The sequence below is a fragment of the Musca domestica genome, unplaced genomic scaffold (genome assembly GCF_030504385.1).
Source record: "Musca domestica strain aabys unplaced genomic scaffold, Musca_domestica.polishedcontigs.V.1.1 352, whole genome shotgun sequence".
In the NCBI taxonomy this organism is placed as follows: Eukaryota; Metazoa; Arthropoda; class Insecta; order Diptera; family Muscidae; genus Musca; species Musca domestica.
The window spans coordinates 98,882-122,739 of NW_026712316.1; positions in this window are offsets into that span (position 1 = coordinate 98,882).

Below are 23,858 nucleotides of genomic sequence, written 5' to 3' on the forward strand. Positions count from 1 at the left end.
CTTGTCCCATCATCCTCAATATTTTTCTTTCCCAGAAATGGATAATATAAGTTTTGTTTAAACTTTTTTAAATTGCGTTTTCATGGCTCACGATATTTTTTCTTTCCTGTTCCAACAAAATATGCATTAGCCAAGGATATAATGTTGTTGACAAAGGATCTAAAGTAAGTAAGCAAAGATGGCAGGATTAAATGCATAGCATCGAAAATAATTGCCTCCACAAATACAGGTTACCATGGTGAGAAATATATGCATTTCAGATAAATTCTCGCCAGTTATCCTTTGGCTGATATCCTATTTCAAATTTCCTCTTAATGATATAATCACCACCTGGTTGTTTAACTATCTAAAAATAATCTCATATTCGGATAATAATGTTCACATTGTGTAAACATAAATCTCTCTCTTGGAAGTTAGCTATTAATTATTTCACTCAAGCATTTGCTCCTTTGTCAAGTTTTGAATTTCCAAATAATTTCCAACTAAACATCAGTTCAAATTTCTTGCATTCAACTTTGATGTGAAGAGCATACACCATACCCCCTTTCTGATAATTTTATGTATGAAACTCACACTCACAAACACATGCAGTTATACCCCTTACTCCCACACACACACACACCATAATATCAAAGTTTAAATTTCATGTCAATTTCTGTGATGAGCATTTTCTCTTTTGTAAAGGATAATCGCAGCTGTCGATGCAGTCAAAGAAAAACTGGTTTTGGAAAATTCTTCGAAGAGTAAACAAAAAAAAATGAAAAAGAAAAAAGTTTCTGTGTGACAATTCAAAGAATTGCAATGAATTGAATGGATTTCAATAGTTTTCATGGTCAAAAGCTGTTGATTGAAATAACCCCCGGCGATTATGGTTTGATTTCCTTTTTTCTTCGACTTGGCTATTTTAAGTTAACAGATGTTCGATGAAAAGTTGGAAATTGTAACAAGGGGAAAAGTTGAAATTAATTGATAAATTTAGAATACTTTTAAAAGATCCACGTTTATAGATATGCCGTGGAAAAATATTTGTAAAAAATCCACGTTTTTAGGTAGGCTGTGGAAAAATATTTATAAAAAAATCTCTTTAATAAATAATCTTTAGAAAAAAATCCAATAAAAATCCACGTTTATAGATAGGCTGTGTGAAAATAATCTTTAAAAAATCCACGTTTATAGATAGGCTGTGGAAAAATATTTTTAAAAATCCATGATTATTGTTAGGCTGTGGAAAAATATTTTTAAAAAATCCACGTTTTTTATAGGCTGTGAAAAAATAATCTTTAAAAAATCCACGTTTATAGATAGGCTGTAGAAAAGTAATCTTTAAAAAATCCACGTTTATGGATAGGTTGAAGAAAAATACTTTTTAAAATTCCACATTTATTGATTAGCTCTGGAAAAATATTTTTTAAAAAATCTACGATTGAAGATACGTCCTGGAAAAATATTCTTTTAAAGTACACGTTTCTAGATAGACTGCGGAAAAATATTTTAAAAAAATCCACGTTTACAGATACGCTATAAAAAAAATATTTAAAAAAATCCACGTTTCTAGATAGGTTGTGGAAAAATATTGTTAAAAAATCCACGTTTCTAGATAGGTTGTGGAAAAATATTTTTAAAAAATCCACGTTTATAGATAGGTTGTGGAAAATTATTTTTAAAAAATCCACCTATAAATATCGGCTCTGGAAAAATATTTTTAAAAAGTTCACGTTTATGGATAGGTTGTAAAAAAATACTTTTTAAAATTCCACGTCTATAGATAAACTCTGGAAAAATATTTTTAAACAAATCCACGATAAAGATACGCTCTAGAAAAATATCTTTAAAAGTCCACGATTAAAGATACGCTCTGGAAAAATATTTTTTAATAGTCCACGTCTTTAGATAGTCTGTGCAAAAATATTTTCAAAAAATCCACGATTGTAGATAGGCTCAGAAAAAATGTTGTTTTAAAAATCAACGTTTCTAGATAGGCTCTGGACAAGTATTTTTAAAAATCCACGTTTTAAGGTAGGCTCAGGAAAAATATTTGTAAAAAATCCACGTTTGAAGGTAGGATCTGGAAAAATATTTTTATGAAATCTACGTTTTAAGGTAGGATCTGGAAAATACTTTTAAAAAATCCAACTTTATAAGTAGGCTGTGGGAAAAACTCTTTTAGTCCTTTGGTTCCTAGAAAAATATTCTTTAAAAATCCACTTTTATTGTCCTTTTAGGTCCTTGAAACATATTCTTTTAAAAATCCACGCTTATTGTGCTTTTGGATCCTTGAAATATATTCTTTAAAAATCCACGCTTGTAGTCCTTTGGGTCCTTTAAATATATCCCTAACAAGTCCACGTTTAATAGTTTTATGGTCCTTGAAACATATTCTTAAAGAAGCTCAAGTTTGTATTGAATCCTTATAAAATCATTAATAAATGTCCTTGTCCTGATATACAGGTCCTTGAAAAATACCATTTTATGGCCTACACTTTTGGCTTGGATACTCATGTTCATGAGCCAAAAAATACGATTGGAGCCCTTCTCTTCTGAAGTACCGGGGTGCGTATGAGTATTATGTGATACTCATACACCCCTATGTTCTTACTGAAGTGACTTATTTTTAGGTTCTCCTATTTTACCCACTCTGTAATATTTAACTTCGTAAATGGAATCAAATCTCAAATCGCCAGTCAAGTACCAAAAATTCTCGCTTGTTCCTCTTTTCTTCACTTTTTTATTGCCTTTATTGTCCATGAAAATTTTTCTTAAAAAATCCACGTTAGTCTTTTAAGTCCTTAAAAAATCCTTGTTGATCCCTTGAGTCGTTTAAAGATATTTTTTTAATCCACAAAGGTCTTTTGAGTCCTTGAAAAATATTCTTAAAAAAAACCCAAGTTGGTTCTTTGAGTCCTTGAAAAATATTCTTAAAAAATCCACGTTTGTAGTCCTTTGGATCCATAAAAAATATTCTTAAAAAATCCACGTTTGTAGTCCTTTGGATCCATAAAAAATATTCTTAAAAAATCCACGTTTATTGGTCTCAAGGTCCTTGAAAAGTATACTTTTAAAATCCACGTTTATTGGTCTCAAGGTCCTTGAAAAGTATAATTTTAAAATCCACGTTTATTGGTCTCAAGGTCCTTGAAAAGTATACTTTTAAAATCCACGTTTATTGGTCTCAAGGTCCTTGAAAAGTATAATTTTAAAATCCACGTTTATTGGTCTCAAGGTCCTTGAAAAGTATACTTTTAAAATCCACGTTTATTGATCTAAAGGTCCTTGAAAGTATTCTTTAAAAAGCCACGTTTATTGATCTAAAGGTCCTTGAAAGTATTCTTTAAAAAGCCACGTTTATTGGTCTCAAGGTCCTTAAAAAGTATTCTTTAAATAATTCAAGTTTATTGGTCTCAAGGTGGTTGAAAAGTATTCTTTAAAAAATTCACGTTTATTGGTCTCAAGGTCCTTGAAAAGTATTTTTTAAAAATCGACATTTATTGGTCTCAAGGTCCTTGAAAAGTATTCTTTAAAAATCCACGTGTATTGGTCTCAAGGTCCTTGAAAAGTATTCCTTAAAAATCCACGTTTATTGTTGTGGAGGTCCTTGAAAAAAATCTTTTAAAAATCCACGTTTATTGGTCTTGAAAAATATTCCTAAAAAAATCCTTGTTTATTGTTGTGGAGGTCCTTGAAAAATATTCTTTCAAAAACCACGTTTATTGTTGTGGAGGTCCTTGAAAATTATTCTTTAAAAAATCCACGTTTATTGTTGTGGAGGTCCTTGAAAAATATTCTTTAAAAAATCCACGTTTATTGTTGTGGAGGTCATTGAAAAATATTCTATAAAAAATCCACGGTTATTGTTGTGGAGGTCCTGGAAAAATATACTTTAAAAAATCCACTTTTATTGCCTTGAAATTTTTTGTTTTGGCAATTTTTTCTCCGTGTACCCACCTTCAAAATTACAGCCCGTAACAAGTTAAGTAAGAATATTCACAGAAAGCAGGAAAAAAAGAAAATCGTATTCATATTTTGTTGCATAAATAGAACTGACAACTTCATGTTTATAAATAACAAATTGTAAAGTTTTTAAGTTTTCAACTCGTAACGACAAATACAATATAAACAGCAACAACAACAATACGAATAAGGATGACAAAAAATCGGAAAACTTAAATGTAGCATGGAAAGTCAAGCGCATAAAATGAAAAATAATAAAAAAAAATCTCAAAATGGAAAGAAAAATAAATTGCATGAATTTCTTTTGTAGGAAAATATGTATGAATAAATGTTTTATAAGACAATAGTGAATATTTCAGAACATACGCACAAAGTTACACACACTTTGTGATACCTACAACAATAGCATATTTTGGTGTATGTATTTGCCAAAAAATATCCAAATTTGCCATGTCTTGAAACTTTGTTCAAATTTACATATTTTTTATTCCAAGAAATTTATATTTAAACTTTTCGCAGATAAAACGACTTAATTTTCCAATCGATTCTAATGCGGTTTTATGAACTTTTATCAGATTCAATTGGATTTTTGCGGGCTAAAAGCATCACATCGCAGGCACCCCCAGCCACTACTCTCTAACTTTCATACACAGCGACAGGGAGTGTTATTATCTTGCAAATATTGTTCAGCCCATCCTGAGCCTTCATCCCGTGGCACAGTCGTGGCCATGTGCGTAGATCGTTTGAGCGCGTATTTGATTTCCGTTAAGAGGGCGTGCGTGTGTGTAAAGGAAAATGTGCCATCGTAAATATTTATACATATTTTCCTTTTAATTTACCCATAGGATTATGTAAATTGCCAAAAAAAAGAGAAGTGGAGAAGAGAAGAAACAAGCGGGGATTTTTTGATACTTGAGTTGTGATTTGAGATTTGATTCCATTAAGGAAGTCAAATATTGCACAGTGGGTACAATGGGGAGAACTAATAACAAATCTCTGCATTCAGAACATAGGGGCGTATGAGTTTCAAATAATACTCATACGCACCCCAGTACTTCAGGAGAGAAGGCCCACAAGCGAAGGCCTTAAAATGGTATTTTTCAAGGACTTTAATTTCAGAACAAGGACATTTTTTAAGGATTCAAAGGATAACAAACGTAAACTACTTTAAGAATATTTTTCAAGCACCAAAAGGACTACCAACGTGGATATTCTAAAGAATATTTTTCAAGGACCTCCACAACAATAAACGTGGATTTTTTAAAGAATGTTTTTCAAGGACCTCCACAACAATAAATGTGGATTTTTTAAAGAATATTTTTCAAGGACCTCCACAACAATAAACGTTGATTTTTTAGAGAATATTTTTCAAAGACCTCCACAACAATAAACGTGGATTTTTTAAAGAATACTTTTCAAGGACCTCCACAACAAAAAACGTGGACTTTTTAAAGAATATTTTTCAAGGACCTCCACAATAATAAACTTGGATTTCTAAAGAATATATTTCAAGCGCCATAAGACCAATAAACGTGGATTTTTTAAAGAATATTTTTCAAGGACCTCCACAACAATAAACGTGGATTTTTTAAAGAATATTTTTCAAGGACCTCCACAACAATAAACGTGGATTTTTTAAAGAATATTTTTCAAGGACCTCCACAACAATATACGTGGATTTTTTAAAGAATATTTTTCAAGGACCAGAAGATAAATAAACGTGGATTTTTTAAAGAATATTTTTCAAGGACCTCCACAACAATATACGTGGATTTTTTAAAGAATATTTTTCAAGGACCAGAAGATAAATAAACGTGGATTTTTTAAAGAATATTTTTCAAGGACTATCAGACCAATAAACATGGATTTTTTAACAATATTTTTCAAGGACCCCCACAAAAATAAACGTGGATTTTTTAAAGAATATTTTTCAAGTACCTCCACAACAACAAACGTGGATTTTTTAAAGAATATTTTTCAAGTACCTCCACAACAACAAACGTGGATTTTTTAAAGAATATTTTTCAAGTACCTCCACAACAACAAACGTGGATTTTTTAAAGAATATTTTTCAAGGACCATAAGAGCAATAAACGTGGATTTTTTAAAGAATATTTTTCAAGGACCTCCACAACAATAAACGTGGATTTTTTAAAGAATATTTTTCAAGGACCTCCACAACAATAAACGTGGATTTTTAAAGAATATTTTTCAAGGACCTCCACAACAATAAACGTGGATTTTTTAAAGAATATTTTTCAAGGACTCATAGGACTATAAACGTGGATTTTTTAAAGAATTTTTTTTCTAGGACCTCCACAAGAATAAACGTGGATTTTTTAAAGAATTTTTTTTCCAGGACCTCCACAACAATAAACGTGGATTTTTTAAAGAATATTTTTCAAGGTCCTCCACAACAATAAACTTGGATTTTTTAAAGAATATTTTTTCAAGGACTAAATTTTTTTTCTGCTTAAAAAAACTTCCATATAACACCCACTGTGCCTCATACGGACCACTTCATTTGCGTCTCCTAAACCCGAAGCAAAGAAAAATGAAAAAACAATCGTCTGGCACGACATGACAGCCACAATGTAATTGTGGCAGCCACAGAAGAGAAAAAAACGAACCAACGAAAAACCGTTAGTGGATTAAGCTAAATGGCAGAACAAGCGAAAAAGCCAATGAATACAAAAATAACAAAGATAACAACAAAAAACATGAGCTGTAAATAAAATCACAATGCCATTAAGGCTCTGAACTTTGTTATTCGTGTTTTGATTTCCTGCAGCAGCAGCAGCAACACCACTACCACCTCCTATGCCGCCATCTCAGCGAGGGAGGTTTCTCCAAAAAAAACCACCTCCACGCTAATCTTAATACGAAACTTTTCGCCTGTAACCTTTGTCGAGGGGATTGAGAGGGATATTAGTTTTGCGTAAATATTATCCTTTTATGACAATATTTTCTTTTTCCTTTTGGTTTGGTTTGAATTTTGTGTTTTTTGTTGCTGTTGTTGTTGTTGTTTCCTTTGGTGCCTTTTATCCCTTTCAAATGAACGTAAATTGTTGTTTGCCCAAACAAACAGTTTTATATGAATTTAAAAGGGCCTATGACATTTTATAGAGTTGTTGGGTTACATGGGATTTTTTACCTGCAACCTGTGTGAGTGTGTGTGTGAGACTTTGGCCGGCCCCAAGAGAATTAGTGGTTATGAGGGAGACAGCTCTTCAAAGGCTCCCCCCTCCCCCTCTATACATGGTGGTGATATGAGAAAAATATTCTAATCCAATAAAGTTTTTGGCACATATATGACGTGTGTGCGTTCCGGAAGGAGGAGGTTAGGTGCTAGTCTAATGACGGGCATGGGTATTTGCTAAACTTGTATTTGTATGCAAATACTCTAAGTCGACTTTGTGACAAGGGTTTGTCACTTCGGTCGGGCTGTATCGGAACATTTTTCAAATTAAGTTTTAAGTTTGTTTAAAGTAATTTTCCGGAAAAATGAGATGTAAAGCGGAGGCCGGAAAGCCAAGCAAGCAACCAACCAACATCCAAAACATGGTATCATGAGATTGGGATTATTTGCTTTTATGACATAATTTTTCGCTCCTTTTTCAGCGACAAAGGACAAAAAAACACAACTTCCTGCCAACATCTGACAACCGTAATTGGCCTGTAGCCAGTCTAATCCCCGGAGTGAGTGTGTGTGGGTTCCATTTTCTCTATTGTAGTTTCCGAATTTTTAGTTGGCATCACATATGGAAATATTTTTGAAAACTATTTGGAAAACGTTCCTTGCTCCAAAAGGTGTCATCATTTTGATAGTGAATTATAAGTGGCATTATGACTTTGTTTGGCTTCGTCCTATTCGTCCTTGAAGGATTTTAATTAATTCACTGATGTGTGAATAATATTTCAATAGCCTGTGATTTGTGTTGTGCCATTGAATCGAGTTTTAAGCGGATTATTGCCATTTATTTGGAATTAGAAGTTTAATTTGTTGAACAAATTTAAAAATAGATTTTGTAGGTCAAAGGATAGCGGATTTTCTCACCCCAAGAGTGAAGAGAAAGTCAAATGTCATGGATTACATTTTTTCTTAAAAGGCATTAATTTCTCACTTTAGATACTCTTCTGATATTGAGTAGCTAATAATATCTTAATTTTTAGTTGGGACGAAGTTTTGATAAAAATTGTGCGTTGAAGACGTTGCCGGATTTCAGAACAAAATTCGATTCTGAAATATATATTTTGGAGAATGAATAATTTTTATAAAATTAAACTTGAGCTGAGGCAGGGATAAATTTTCATTATTCGTCATGGAGGCAAGATGAGGCAAGGATAAATTTTAACCATTGTGTTTCCTCATAATCTCCCGAAAATATTTTGTAAATATTTTTGGCTACTGCTTCTCACCCAAGCATTTGATCAGAATTTTGTGGCCAATTTACAAATTGTCATAGGCGAAATGATTTCGTATGGCAGATTAAAAGGGAAAAACTTCAGGTCTTCCTTCTAAAGACAAAAATTCGGGCTTCTGAGACGATAATTCCGATATAAGTTTACCTCATGCCTTTTTTCCGGCACGCAAAAAAGTTTTCCTTTTGAAAAATATTGTGCGTTGAAGATGTTGCCGGATTGGAGATGAAAATTCGATCCTAAAACATATATTTTGAAAAATGAAATATTTATATAGAATTAAACTGGAGCTGAGGCAAGGATAAAGGCAAGATGAGGCAAGGATAAATTTTAACCAGCCTGTTTCCATACCATAATCTCCCGGAAATAGTTTGTAAATATTTTTGGCTACTGCATCTCACCCCAGCCTTTGATCAGAATTTTGTGGCCAATTTAAAAAATTGTCATAGGCGAAATGACTTCTTATAGCAGGTTAAAAGGGAAGAACTTCAGGTCTTCTATAGACAAAAAGTCGTGATTCTGATACGATAATTCTGATATAAGTTGACCTCATGCCTTTTTTCGGCACGCAAAAAAGTGTTCCTTTTCGAATCAGAAGGTTTTTCTCAGAATGCCTGAAATTTGTTCTACACGAGGTGAATTTATATCAGAATTATCGTCTCAGAAGCCTGATATTTTGCCAATAGATGACCTGAAGTTCTTTTCGTAAAAGCTAGGAAGATATTCCTATAGATTTCTTTTCGAATCTGAAGATCTCTCTCAAGAATACTTTAAATTTTTTCTATATGAGGTAAACTTATATCAGAATTATCGTCTCAGAAGCCCGAAATTTTGCATATAGAAGACCTGAAGTTCTTCCCATAAAAGCTAGGAAGATATTTCTATAGAAGTAAGGAAGCCCTTCTTATCAAATACTGGACGTACACTTTAAAAGAGAATCATTTCTAAAAGACCGGAATCTTTTTAATAGCAGGTCCTTGTTGAAGAAACATTTTCAAGCACAAATGTAAATTCTTCTAAGAAAATTTTTTGTAGGACCATCATGGCTCATGGAGTTTTTTATGAATACAACATTGTTCTTTTTTATGAATTTTTGCAAGGATCATTTAGGCCACAAACTTGATTTCTAAGATTTTTTAAATAATCAGCAGGGTCACGATCTTAAGAAAACTGGAAGCGGTCTAGAGAAGGTATATATCATTTGACACGGCCAAAACGTGCCTTGTCGAAATAACGGATTAAGACTCTAGGTCTCTTTGGACCAAATCTGTTTCAGGACAGTTGTAGTCGATCTAGCGATGTACGTCCGTTCTTCCGTCTGTCTAGATGGATCCGATTTGATCCAAACTTGGTACATCGTAATATTATCATCAAACTTAGATCGAATTCGGAGATGGTCACAAATGATCGAAATTATCAAAGAACATATTTTACAGCGCAGAAATAGAAAGGATAATCCGATTTTGCTCCAACTTTGCAAATCCTGATATTTGAATCAGTGCTAGGTCAGGAAAGAAAATAGACAATATCGGTCCAGTCCATTAAGTACAACCTCTCACAATGGGTCAGAGTTTAGAATAATTATAGGTCATAACAAAGTGATATAAGAGTCCTATTCACTTCAAATTACAAACATCACAATATTATATTAGCCCAAGGTCTGGTGTGAAGATGGAATATATCTCTCCACTACTTCTAGTACCTCCACCACAAAGGGTCAACATTTTGTATTTTCATGAATCCCAAAAGCATGAAATTAACATCAGATGGGATTCAGACTTGATCTCAATATTTTCGAAAACACCAGACCTGTTATAAAGATGGTAATATATCGGTCCTTTCCTTCTGCCATTAAGCTTATAAAACGAAAAAAATTAACATCCGATTCCATTCAGACTTGGTACATCTCAATATTTCCATCAACGCAAGTTCTGTTATAATGATTGTAGAGATAGGAACAGTTCTTCTGTCAACTCCCCAAATGATTTTTAAGATTTTGAAAAACAAAATGCTAAAATGGAGCGAAATAAGCGTCCCACTCTCTTAAAATTTCATACATACAAACAAACATTTTTGCTAACACAACAACTGTTGTGAAGATTATGGTTCTGGAACCTCATCCACAAAGCGTCACAATTTTCGATACTTAGTAGTCAATATTGGACCTGGCACGTCGCAATATTCACGTCATATTTATTTAGGTCCGATTCGAAACAGACAATATTGGCCCATTCTTCCGAAACCTACTCAATAAAGAGTCAACAATTTGAACAAGTAAGCAAAGGCTATAGTGATAGCCATGTGATACCCTACAAATCCATTTAGGAAGATTACATCACGGAGCACTGCCCAGATATTACCCTTAGCATTTTGACCAGGGACATTTGCCCAACAATTTTGCACTCCGTCGTGCTGTTAGTTGTTCGGGTCCATTTTACAGCTAAATATAATCTAATGGTTATCCAAAATACTAGAATTCTTCCCTGTCCTTAACTCTCTTCACAGACGTGTCGATTGGTTTTAATTTGTTGATCAGGAATTTTTTCTGTTTTTGGTTGATATGAACCCCTAAATATTTTGCGATCATCTTCAAAAGCAAAAGGACCCTCTGATTTCGTCTACAAAATCAGCATAAATATTGTATTTCGGATATCGCCTATAAGTAATGTTGGTATTTTTTCATACAAAAGTAGTTTATCACACCATTCTTCCCGCTGTCTTTAACTCTAACTTCATTCGAGATTTCGTGTCCTTTGGTTTTCATTTGTGACCTTTATAACGGCTGCAAAATCAGAACATTTTTAGTTGTTGGTCCATTTCAACCCCTTCATATATTGCGGACATCTTTGAAAACAATAGACCTATCCCTTCAGAGCCTAACCCTACCTTTATGAAAATTTTCGTGAAAATCGGACGATAATTACAATCTGTATGTAATAACCCCAACCTGCGTTGTACGGTGAAAAAATATTACAAAATTTATACTTCAATATTATAAGTCAAATTGAAAAAATAGCATGCGATAAATAATATAAAAAAATAAAACAAGTAAAAAAACACTAAGTTCGGCCGGGCCAAACTTTTAATACCCTCCACCTTAGGGTAAAAGAAACATTAGAAGAAATGTGGCAAAAACCATAAAAATTCCGAATATCGGGGGTACCGTTATATGGGGGCTACACCAAAACGTGGACCTATAATTACAATGTTTCGCCACACGAACTAGGACCCATTATGACCCACAAATACCAATTTTCAGACAAATCCGTGCAAAAATGTTGCAAAAATCATCAAATTACCGAATATCGGGAGGTACCGTTATATGGGGGCTATAGCAAATCATGGACCCATACATGCAATGTTTCGCCACCGGAGCTGGAAACCATTATGATCCACAAATACCAATTTTTAGACAAATCCGTGAAAAAATGTGGCAAAAAAACTAAAAAACCGAATATCGGGAGTTACCTTTATATGGGGGCTATACCACAACGTGGACCTATAAATGCAATGTTTTGCCACACGCTCAGGGACCCGTTATGACCTACAAATACCAATTTCCAGACAAATCCATGAAACAAATGTGGCATAAATCATCAAAATACCGAATATCGGGAGGTACCGTTATATGGGGACCGATATATGTCATTTTCAATACCAACCATCCTAGACACAATACAAATTGCTCTGCTAAATTTTGGCGCTCTACGTCAAATAATGTGGGCTGTATCGTGATTTCAACAGACAGACGGACAAACAGACGGACATCGTTAAATCGACTTAGAATTTTATGCTGATTATGAATATATGTACTTTATGGGGTCTAAGACGAATATTAAAGGATGTTACAAACGGAATGACAAAGTTAATATACCCTCCTTTCCAAGGTGGATTGTATAAAAAATGTCACAAAACACAACAAAATCTATATTAACATCGTTATTGGCATCTTTTTGTGCGATTTTTTCAGATTTTATTCATTTATGCTAAGAAGGCATTCTGAATTGACAAAATTTGTCAAAATCGGTCCCGCAATTCTTGAGATATAAGCCTTCATATATACATTGTATAAATTTCGCTATATATGTCCGATATATTTACTACTTAACGATCAGGATTGATCTGTTCGTTTATTTGTGATTTCGCTGGGATTAAAAATATTCGCGGTTTAATGGAAAATTTTGACTTTTATTTAACACAAATGTTTTGGTCTATTTCACCCACTAAACATTACCCGATGATCATCAAAAATGGAAGGCTTCTACCCAGCCCTAAGTTTTAGCCCCATGCTAACTTCCGCTTCGATTTGTGTTTAATTGCGACCTGTAGAGCAACTGCAAAATCAGGAAATTTTTCAGTTTTGGGTCCATTTGAATCATTAAATATTATGCGTCTCCATACATCATCTCCAACGTTTCCAAATATAATAGGCTTCTATTCTAGCTCTAGTGCCACCTCCATTCTAAATTTCAATATTTTCCAAAAATTATCACATTTCTCACACAAAGTGAAGCTCGTGGAGAATGATGGTAATGTTTCCCCCTGGTAAGACAGGGAATACCTAGGTTTCAGAAAGATCAGTTTTCTTGCTTTTTGTCTGGTATATTCTCCCCAGATTTCTTCCCATTTTGCAAGAACAAAACTTTTTAAATAATATTAAAACTGGAATTAACATTTTTATGTGGAGTGTTGAAATTGTTGTCCATTTTATGTCCAATTGAAGTAATACCCATGGATTCCAAAATAGTATTTTAGATGGAAATATTCCATGTTTGATAAAGATTCTATCCTATATCCTTGACTCTTTAGCGTGTTAAATTTTACATGGAAGTTGCTCATTAAACTTGACCTATTTTAAAATTAATTTTCTATAATTTTTGCTTTTTTATACAAATATCTCTTAAATTTAAATATATCCGATAGCGTATGGTTTTCAATATTCCCTATAGCCATACCAAACACCATGTCACCTTTATTTATTTCATTCTTCTCATTTTTATTAATGATATTTGTAAAGGAACCAATCTAACTTTTACAATTCGAATTTACACGTTCAACATCCAAACTAATTTCACAGCTTTTGTCAATGACGTATTGTTTTGCCAGCATGTGGGTAGATGTCTCTGTGTGTGTGCGTGATGTGTTCTCCTGCTCCTTTGAAAAAAAGGAAAGCCGAAAGAAAACCAGCGAAAAAAAAAGAAAAACAAAAAGTCAAGAGGCGACAAATTTACTTCGCTGGTGTTTCACTTTTATCTATTGATGGCAAATTTTTCTCTGATATATCGAACGAATGGCATTTTGTCGATTTATTTGTCAACGTTTTTTGTTGTTTTTGTTGTTGTTTTTAAGCTTCAAATGTTGAAAACAGTCAAATACTTCAGAGGATTTCCTCAACTACACCGTACAATGTGTAGCGGAGGAAGACACACAAACCAAAATTGGAGGAGTGAAACGAAAATAAATCTAAGGAAATAAAACACAAATAGAACACCAACACACAGACACCAACACTCTCTCACACACACTCATACTTTCGAATACAAACAGAAAAACCCACAAAAACGACAAGCACCATATCCGTCCGACCATCCTTTAAGCGAAAACACTTAAATAGACTTTTCGTTTGGGTTCCATGGCTCTCAAAGTGACTACCCATTGAAGCCACTTCCACACACACACACACACCCTACCACCCTCCTCAATCCTCCCCTACAAAGTAACAGTTAATGTTGTAATAAAAACATCACCAGACGACAGCAATAGTCTTAGCGGAATAGTAGCAAAGTTGTTTGGTTTTCGTTTTTGGGGCTTTAAAAGCGAATGACGACAGCAATAAAAGGAGGATCTTTGCTTCGAATCCAATTTTGAACGCCAAAAATAAAAAAAGAAGAAGAATCGCACAGACATAGTTATCGGAATATATGTGGATATATTGCTGGTGCCATATGCATATAAATGTGGCTATATAAGGAGTTGTCTTTTCCCAGCTCCTTGCGGAGATATGCCGTCAATGAAAATATGGGAGGGAGATAAATTTTTAGTTTAAAGTAAAAAAAAATGGAGAAGAGAACTTATATTTAAATGTAAAAAGAAATATAATTTGAATTTGTAACTGAAGAAATTATGGTATGTCCTTCGAGGCGTAGTATATTTGCCAAGGATGAAATAAAGGAAGAAAGAAGAAAATAGGATTATCAACACAGTTATTAACGTTAGGCAAAATATAAAGTGGTAAAGTGATGTCTAACTAACCACAGAACACATAGACGGAAGGAAACGGCTGCTTAAGAAACCCTCTCCAAAGCAAAATAATGAGGAGGAGACCTTCTAAGGGCCTTCTAATAAAATCCAACATATTTTATTCTAAAGAGAAACAGAAAAATAAACCCTCAGTCATGTGGCTAGTTATACCCTAAGCCATATGGCTAGCGAGGGTACACCAGGTGAGATAACAACAAGTAAACAAGCAGTAAGTTCTGCCGGGCAGAACTTTAAATACCCTCCACCATTTGGAACGAAATTGGAAATTTTTTAAAAAAATAAAATCCTTAAAAAATTCCATGACAATTTTAAAAATACCGGATATAGCCGTTATATTGGGGTCTATACGACGTGGATCTACATAGGCATTGTTTGTCATAAGCCATTACCATATTCTAATTCGAAACTTGAAATAAACGGTGAATAATGTAGCTAAAATCATCAAAATATCGTATATATGGAGGTACCACTATATCGGAGCTGTGCGAAGACCTGGTCCAGCATAGTCAATTTTCTCTCACAGGCTGTAGCATCCTTTACGAAGTTCAAATACGACATCTCAAACAATTTCGGTGGGTTTTGTAGCTAAAATAGTCAAAATAACGAATATAGGGAGGTACTGATATATGGAGCCTATACGAAGACTGCCACTGACAATTTTCTGTCATAGGCTGTAGTATGCATTACGAACTTCAAATACCAAATTTGAAACCATTTCGGTTAATAATGTCAAAACCGGAATTGTAATTATCAAAATACCGAATATAGAGAGGTACCGTTATATGGGGGCTATATGAAAAAGTGGACCTACATGGCCCAGAACTTAACCTGCCTACAGGCAGACAGACAGACGGATTAGCATAAAATTCTATGTCGATTTAGCGATGTCCGTCCGTCTGTGGAAATCACTCTAGCTTCCGAACGAATTGAAGTAAATTGATAAAATTTTACTCAAATATATGTTATGTCTGCAGGACTTTTGGTATTGAAAATGGGCTATGTAGATCCACGTTTTCATATAGCCCCCACCTAACGGTACCTTCCGATATTCGGTATTTTAATGATTTTAGCGACATTATTCTCCGGAGTTTTTTTCAAATTTGGCATTTGAAGTTCGAAATAGATACTGCAGCCTAGCACAGAAAATTGTCTGTGCAGGTCCATGTCTTCGTATAGCCCCCATATAACGGTACGTCCTAGTATTCGGTATTTTGATGATTTTAGCGACATTATTCACCGGAATTGTTTCAAATTTAGCATTTGAAGTTCGAAATGGTTACTACAGCCTAGGACATAAAATTGTCTATGCAGGTTCAGGTCTTCGTATAGCTGTTTTTTAGTGCGAAACTTGCTTTCCAAAAACGCTCCAGACACAATAGTCCAACGGATTGGTATCCGGAGATTTTGGTGGCCATTGAGGGCTGGAAATGAAGCGAGGAACCTCTATTTGTAACTATTCTTGTGTGGCGCGAGCTGAGTGCAATGGTGCTGAGTCCTGTTGGACTGTCCAAGGTCTGCGGCCAAACAGTTTGCCTGTCCAAGGCTTTAATACACCCTCCAGAATATTTTCGCGATGATATTCGGCATTTATTCTGATGCCACATTCGATTAATACGATCGGAGAGCGACCTTCGGCTGTTATGGCGGCCCACATCATAACCATGGCCGGCGCTTGAGTTCTGGTGGCAAACAGAAGGTGCACATTTGCTGCAGCTGACCTCTTTTTCAAGTAAACACGATAATTTTGTTTGTTTACAAACTGCAGGACAACGAATGTTTTCTAATCGGAGAAAACCGAATTCGCCAGTTCACCACTTTCGGGTAAGTGAAGCAAGTCTGCAGCTCTTTTGAGTCAGTTTTCTTTCTGTTGTGGTGTAAGTTCTTCTTTGGAATTTTAATGGCCTTACCCCGAGCTCATTTTTCAATATTTGCCGAATGGCTTTATTGCGATATGTTCAGCTCACGAGCCATTTTTCGGCCACTGCGACGCTGGTTTCGTTCAAGTCGCTTCTTTACTTTTCGAACCTTTTTCGCTGATGTTGCTGATTTCTTCCATCCACTTCTTGATGCCGGGCTACGCTACCAGTATCACCCGGTAGCGAGTGATGTTACGGGACACACAAAAGATTTATTCACATTTAAATGCTGGAGTGCTCTAACGATAACCACTTGTGGTTTTCCAGCCAAATATAAAGAAACCACACTATCGCGCTTGAATTCCATCACGAATATCTTTTTTTCTGGAAAATTCTCACCAAAATCCTTTGGTCCGCTTGTAAACAATATAATGAGCTGTCACTGGAATAATTTTAACAGCTGTCGGACGAGTGGCTTAGAAATGACAGCAGTCTGAAGTTGGTTATAGTTTTTCGATTTCACACTGTATGCATTGTTGGGTCTGACATGAGTACTTCGAGGAGTTACAAAGGGAGTGACAAAGTTAATATACCCTCCATTTTATGGTGGAGGGTATTAAAATAAACCTGTTTCTTCTCTCTAAAGAAGTCCTTCAGAGTGTGTTCTCTCTAAGGAATTCCGTAAATCTTTCAAACCCCTAAACGGGACTCTTCTCCAAAAAAAACCTTAAGGAAGTCTCCTCTCTAGGGATAATTTTTTAGGGTCTCTCCTACCCAGAAGGCTGTAGAAGGTCTCCTCCGTATTTTGAGGATCCTCAGTTACCTTAGTTTTTCCTTCCTCTCCTTGGAGACCATCGAAAACCTTTCTAACGACCAATTTTGTTAAACACCCACCTTATCTATTACCAATCTTGCCATAATTAATTCCAAATAACAAATTCTCGGCCGCCAACAATGGAATCTCGTCGGCTAGGGTGGTCATTAATTAAATTAGTTTCTAGATTGGCCCGAACATACTAAACAGAAGTTAGCTCTTTGATGATATCTTAAAATATAGTCATAATTATCGGGGACATGTTAATAATTGTGCAACATGGCTTTATTATTAAATAGGACAACAACAACAACAACAATAGGCTCGATGTCACAAAAATAACAACAACAGTAATTGGGGTCTTGTTAACTGTCATCGATTCGCTGGCCATAAAATGCGCGTGGCATTTTAACAACATCAGCGCCAGGTGGTGGGGGCTAACACAATTACCCACCCCTCCCTCCATGACAGGATGGAGTAAATTTCTTTGAACATTTATTTCTTGTACCTTATCTGGAAATTAATTTAATCTCTCCATACCTCCCCCCCTACCCCACTTCGCTCTCATTTGCAACTGCTGTTGCCAGGTTGGTAATTAATTCGAAAAAGTTTTCTTAAATGAATTTAATGTACTTCGTTATTTGTTATTTAGCCATATTGGCCATATTGTAAAGTGGAAGTGTACCATGCCATGGCATACCTCTGCCTCTGGAAATGGACGTTTTCTATTTATATGTTGTTGTTTTTGTATTCATTTTCTTTGCTTTTATGCAAAACTATGGCATTAATCAACTCAACTCTCCTCAACATACCTTATTTATCAGCAGCAAAGTTAAATACAAAATTTTAAATGCTAAGGGCATTTTGTGGAGTTGAAAGGGTTGAGCAGCGGGAAAAAAGGGATTGAAGCCTTAGATAAAAGTTATTAATGGGGGAAGGAAGGCAGGGTTGGCTTGAACTACTTGCAAATCAATGAAAAATAAAATGGTAATCAAATATAAAGAGGGAATTATTGCGGAATTGTAAACATATACAAATTTCATGTAATTAACTACTAAATGTGGAGGTAGAACTAACGATCGCAAGAATTTTAATTGCTATTTTAAAAACAGGGGAATCCATTCATAAAAGAAGGAATGCATGAAAGAGTAACGATAACAGCGGATAACCAGTAGAGAACAATATATAACTTATGAAGACCTTTAAAAGTCTATGGAAAATCTTGAAAAAGATAAGGACCCTCCGTCAGTAAAAGACCTGGAAAATATCATATCATGATACCAGGAAAAGATTTTAAGCTCATAGAAATCTTCTGTATGGTCTGTAAAAGACCCGTACAAAGGAGGTGGGTAGAAGATCCAGAGAGACCTGTAAAAGGTCTTTGTCCTACCATAGTAGAATTTTATACTCTCCACCATACTATGGAGGGTATATTAATTTTGTCATTCCGTTTGTAACTCCTCGAAATACTCATGTCAGACCCAACAAAGTGAATATATTCTTGATCAGCGTAAAATTCTAAGACGATTTAGCCATGTCCGTCTGTCTGTCTGTTGTAATCACGCTATCTTTCGAACAAATTGAGATAAAAGGCTAAAATTTTGCACACATGTATATTTTGCCAGTAGGCAGGTTAAGTTCGTAAATAGGCCATGTACGTCGAAGTTATCATATAGCCCCCATATAACGGTACCTCCCGACATTCGGTATTTTGATGATTTTCCAATTTGGCATTTGAAGTTCGTAATAGATACTTCCGCATAAAACAGAAAATGGGCCATGTAGGTCCACGTATTCGTATAGCCCCCATTTACCGTACCACCCGATATTCGGTATTTTGATAATTTTAGCGACATTATTTACCGGGATTGTTTCAAATTTCGCATGTGAAGTTCGTAATGTTTACTTCAGCCCATGCCAGAAAATTTTCTGTGCAGGCCCACGCCTTCGTATAGCCCCCACATACCGTACCACCGGATATTCGGAATTTTGAAGATTTTAGCTACATTATAAACCGATTTTTCTTCAAGTTTCGCATTTAAATATTGTAATAACTTATGAGAAAAGTTACCTATGCAGTTCTACGTTGTCGTATAGGCATTCGGTATTTTTAAGATTTTAACAGAATTTTAAACGGATTTTTTTTTTTTTTTTTTGGAAATTGCCAAATTTCTACCAAATGGTGGAGGGTATTAAAAGTTCGGCTCGGCCGAACTTACAGCTTTTTTACTTGTTCAAAGTCACTCCGCCAAAGATGATTTTCCTAAGATATTCCGCTTCCTTTCTATTCATTTAAAACCTGAATAAGGTCGTCCGCCGATAGACGAAATGTTAAAGGTTTTCGTTTTAAAGAAAATGATACAAGGGTATTCTATCTACGGAAAACCGTCAAGAATCGTCTGTACAGGATGAGAAGAAAAAAAACTGCAAACAACGTCAGATTGCTGTAATTTCTAAGCCAATCATTCGACTGCTGTGAAAATTATTCCAGTGACAGCTAATTATGTTTTTTACAAGCGTACTACAAGCATTTTGGTGAGAATTTTCCAGAAAAAATGTTATTCGTGATGGAACTCAAGCGTGATAGGGTGATTTCTTTATATTTGGCTGGAAAACCACAAGTGGCTATCGTCGAAGAGCTCCTGTATTTAAATGTGAATAAATCTTTTTTGTCTCGTACCATCGCTCATTACCGCGTGACACTGGTAGCGTAGCCCGACGCCAAGTGGAGTGGACGTAAGAAAACAGCAACATCGGCGGAAATGGTTCGGAAAGTAAAGAAGCGACTTGATCGAAACCCGCGGCCGAAAAATGGCTCGTGAGCTGAACATATCGCATATCGTAATATTCCATTCGGCAAACATTGAAAAATGAGCTCGGGCCATTGAAATTCGGCCATTGAAATTCCAAAAAGTGCAACAACTTACACCGCAACAGAAATAAAATAGACTCAAAAGAGCTAAAGAGTTGCTTCACTTGGCCGAAAATGGTGAACTGCCGAATTTGGTTTTCTCCGATAAGAAAACATTTGTTGTCCAGCAGTTTGTAAACAAACAAAATGATCGTATTTACTTGCCAAAGAGGTCAGCTAAAAATGTGCACCTTCGGTTGGCCACCTGAACTCAAGAGCCGACCATGGTGATGGTGTGGGCCGGCATAACAGCCGATGGTCGCTCACTGCTCGTTTTAATCGACCGTGGCATCAGAATAAATGCCGAATATTCTGGAGGGTATATTAAAGCCTTGGGCACGCAAACATTTTGGCCGCAGACCTTGGACATTCCAACAGGACTCAGCACCATTGCACTCAGCACGCGCCACCCAAGAATGGTTACAAAATGAGATTCCTCTCTTCACAAAAATCTCCGGATATCAATCCATTGGACTATTGTGTCTGGAGTATTTTGGAAAGCAAATTCAGCACTAAAAAATACCAAAGATTCGATCACCTCAAGCAAGCGCTTAACCGGGAATGGGTCAAAATACCGCAGAGAAACATTTGGGCAGCGTGTGACGGTTTCATTTGCCGTTTGAAGGCCATAATTCGTGTCAAAGGTGACCAATTCGAACAAATCTAAACTTATTCTGAAATTTGATGCTATTTCCGACATTTTTTTCTTTCTTTCAATAAAATTTAAAAATAAAGATGTATGGATTATGGCGTTTGTATTTGTTGCACTTTTTTATCTCAACCTCTATATTTAAGAGGCCGTTCTGGTGTAAAACCTATAACAAGTCTTTTGCTTTAATTGCCAATTGGCGTCTAATGTAACAAATTACGGATTTTTAGAGAAAAAAATTTTTGCGCAAATTTTTATACCCTCAGCCATATGGCTTAGACCGTACATTTCATTTAATACGGCCAAAACGTGTCTCATCGAAATAACGGCTTTAAACCATAAACCGTTTCAGGACATTTGTAATACTTCTAGGGGTGTCCGTCCGTCAATTTTTCTGTCTATCTGACTGACTGGTGCGCATGCTAACCCTCAAAGGGAGTATCCGTATTGGACTAAACTCGGTATATCGTAATATTATTATCAAACTTAGATCGAGTTGGGAGATAGGATAAATAGAACAACTTAAGACTCTCTCACAAAAGGTCAAAATTCTCAAAGAAAATAATTAAAGCAATAGAAAAACAATGGATTACCCAATTACGAGCAAAACCTTGCAATTCCCAATATGTTCATCAAATCTGGGTCAGATGCAAAAATGGACAATATCGGTAACTATTGAAGTACCTCCCCAAAAAAAGGTCAAACTTTTGAATAATTATAACTCTTAAAAATCTGAAATAAGCATCAGATTATCTTCAAATTTCACATATCCCAATACCTTTTTTAACAAGAGATCTGGTGTGAAGAACGGATATATGGGTCTACTCCATTTGGTTCCTAACCCGCAGTGGGTCACAATTTTAAATAACCATGGCGCTCATAAAAGGGCATCCGTTATTCTTAAACGTGGTACATCCTAAAATTTCCACCAACACAAGATCATGAATGAAGATGGCATACATCCGCCCAATCCTTCTCGTACCTCCCCCCATTTTGAATAATAACATTTGAATAATTGTTTTTACCAACTCTCAGTTCCTTCTAGTATCTCCCTTCAAAAAATCAAAAAGTTCACTGAAAATATTTAGCTTTACAGAACAAAAAACGATCATCCAATTTTGTGTTTACTTCGCAAATCCGAATATTTTTATCAGGGCTAAATCAGGTGTGAAAATGGAAATAATCGGCCTATTCCATCAAGTATCCAATAATTTCTGGGTAGAATATCCCAGACAAAAAACAAGAGAACTGATGAGGATTGGTGGCTCTTTCCGAAAACTAGGTATTCCCTGCCTTACCCCCTGATAAACATTACCAACGTTCTCCACTAATAAACAAACGTTGAATTTATAAAAAATAGCAATAAAGAGATTAAGCCTATGGTATCCCGAACAAACAAGCCAACAAAGTTCTATCAGAAAATCAATTTAATATCCTCCAGATAAGCTATTCCTTTCCCCCCAATATCGTCCTTATTCCGTATCATAGTTTATCTCATGACAACTCATACAATACTGCATTCTAGATGACCTTTAATATTACACTCATATCTTGTTTTCCAAAAAGGACATACGAATGTACATGTCATATGTATGTACATGTGTTGGTACGTGGCAACCTTGTCAGCAAGGCTATGACAATTAAAAAACAAAAACTCTGCAATCCAAAAAAATATTTTCTAAATGAGAACCGACATATTTTTTCGTGAAATTGAAATTCCACCTTGTCCGCGAGACCATGCCATGCCAACCCAGCGTCAGTGTCATCGCCAGCCCAGCCATCCATAGCCGGAGTCAATGTCAAACATTGTTAAGGGAAAGACAAAACAGTGCAAACACTTAAAAAGGTCGTGCCGTAGTGCAAATAAAAGTACGCAATTATTAAGGAACAACAATTTTTTCGAAATTAATGATGTTTTCGTTAGCCGGCCTTCATGCAGCGGAGTGATGAAGACAAGATGACATTTTCGAAGGCAAGACACATTGTGTCATTATGGAGCAAGCAAACAAACAAAAACACATTTTCTTCGAATGATTAAAGTTGCATCGCAGGGGGAGGTGGGGGATGGGTGCAGAGTAATAATAGTACAACATATGTGTACAAGGTCAGCGAAATATATTTCATTAATTTTGATGGCAGACAAATAATAATGGCCTTGGGTGGGATCAAAGGAAACAAACATTTGGGGACTAAATGAAACATTTAATGGGAGACATAAATTATTGAAAAAGAAAATAATTAGTAACAAGTTAAAAAGCAGTAAGTTCGGCCGGGCCAATCTTTGAATACTCTCCACCATTTGGAACAAATTTGGAAATTTTCAAAATATGAAGTCCTTAAAAAATGCTGCAAAAATTTTAAAAATACGAAATATAGACAATTTTTTGTCCATTGCGAACTTCAAATAAGACATCTCAAACCGAATATATTGAGGTACTGATATATGGGGCCTATACGAAGACCTGGACCTGCACAGACAATTTTCTGTCACAGGCTGTAGCATATATTACGAACTTCAAATACGACATCTCAAACAATTTCGGTGGGTATTGTACCTAAAATCGTCAAAATACCGAATATAGGGAGGTACTGATATACGGGGCCTATGTGAAGACCTGGACCTGCATAGATAATTTTCTGTCACAAACTGTCCCATTAAGAATTCAAAATACCAAATTTGAAACAATACCGGTGAAAAATGTCGCTAAAAACATCAAAATACCGAATATCTGGAGGTATCGTTATATGGGGGCCATATGAAAACGTGGACCTGTACAGACAATTTTCTGTCTTGGGCTATAGTATCCATTTCGAACTTCCCATACGAAATTTGAAAAAATTCCGGTGAATAATGACGCTAAAATCATCAAAATACCGAATATCGGGAGGTACCGTTATATGGGGGCTATACGAAGACGTAGACCCGCACAGACAATTTTCTGTCTTAGGCTATAATATCCGTTACGAACTCTAAATATGTAATTTAAAATAATTCCG